Genomic DNA, 1431 nt, shown 5'->3' on the forward strand with positions numbered 1-1431 from the left:
AAGACTTATGAAAAAGAAGTCAAACGTGGTGCAACTATAATGCAAAAGGTGATTAAAGCAAGGAGTAGTGGGATTAAATTTGAGGTATACTATACTTTGTTTGCTGTGTGATTTTTATCTTTTTTTAGGGTTTAGGGCATGTACTTACTATATGAGTTTATTAGGTTGGCTGGAACGAGAGTGGTCAGCCAGTTGACCCCAACAGCTCCATGTTTGTAAGCTACATTGGGGCTGTTGTTCGTCAAAATGTCCCAATAACAATAGACAACTGGAGAGATAAGGCGTTGAAGGATGCCAAAGATATCATCTGGAATGACATTCAAGTAAATATTTTGATCTACTCTTTTGTCATTTATAATTTTTTTTCTGTAAAATACATTACTTATAATTGTTTTCATTGCAGACAACTTTTGTTCTTGATGAGGAACGAAAGTCGTATGTTTTGAGAGTTGCTGGGAAAATCCATCGTGGATTTAGATCCCATCTCTCAAATTTCTATCTAAAAGATAGAGAAGGAAACACAAATGCTGAACCTCCAAAAATATATCAACATTATATATCAAAGGATGAATGGAGAGCATTTGTTTCCAAACGTTCTGACCCGGCGTTTGTCGTAAGTGATTAATTTATTAGCATTTGTGTTTTATTATTCATATTCGTAGCGTATTTTAACTTTTTACACAATTGCTATTTTTTTTTATATAGAATATTAGTAAGGCAAATCGCGAACGGGCAAGCAACCCAAAACACCCATACAAGAAATCACGTATGGGATATGCACGCCTTGAACAACAAATTGTAAGTAATTAAACATCACTTTTATATAATGAAGTAATTTGTATTATAAACTATAGTGTGTAACTAATTTGTATTATTTTGTTTATGATTTTAACGAATAGAGAAAAGACACCCAAGCCGATCAACCCTTGGGTCGTCATATATTGTGGAAGGAAGCGCGTGTTAATAAAGAAGGAGTGGTTGATAATGAAAATGTCAAGAAAGTTGTAGAACTTTGTGTAAGTATATTATCACTTTAATATTTTTTAATATTGTATTTTAAAAATGCTATTGAACTTATCTTTTTAATGTTACATGTATTTTAGGAAACTATTGAACAAAGTTCTGAAACTCAAGAGGGCAACAAGGATACGTGCAGGGACATTCTTGGGAAAGTGTTTAATGTCCCTGAGTATTCCGGTCGAGTGAGGGGGAAAGGATTTGGCGTAACTCCCAAAAGCTTTTTTCCTCAAGAGAAGCGCCAAAAACCTTCCAACGAGGAAGTATTAGAGAAGCTCAGAATCCTATCGGAGCAAGTGGCACTCTTGGTGAATACGAATAAAGACAAGCAACTTCCGGTTCAGCTCCAACCTGAAATACAAATGGAGAGTGAAACCGGGAGTTGCAACGTCGGTTTGAAGAGTATTCCCGAGG

General features: G+C 35.4%; 1 long non-coding RNA gene across 1 annotated transcript; it reads left to right on the forward strand.

Annotated features, from left to right (window-relative positions):
* Positions 1 to 246: 246 nt before the first annotated feature.
* On the forward strand, positions 247 to 1099 carry LOC140918941 (uncharacterized). The gene is made up of 3 exons (XR_012161429.1): positions 247 to 613; positions 706 to 798; positions 900 to 1099. It is a non-coding gene; the product is annotated as an uncharacterized lncRNA (long non-coding RNA).
* Positions 1100 to 1431: the final 332 nt, after the last annotated feature.

This window comes from Cicer arietinum, chromosome 7 (genome assembly GCF_000331145.2).
Source record: "Cicer arietinum cultivar CDC Frontier isolate Library 1 chromosome 7, Cicar.CDCFrontier_v2.0, whole genome shotgun sequence".
Classification (NCBI taxonomy): Eukaryota; Viridiplantae; Streptophyta; class Magnoliopsida; order Fabales; family Fabaceae; genus Cicer; species Cicer arietinum.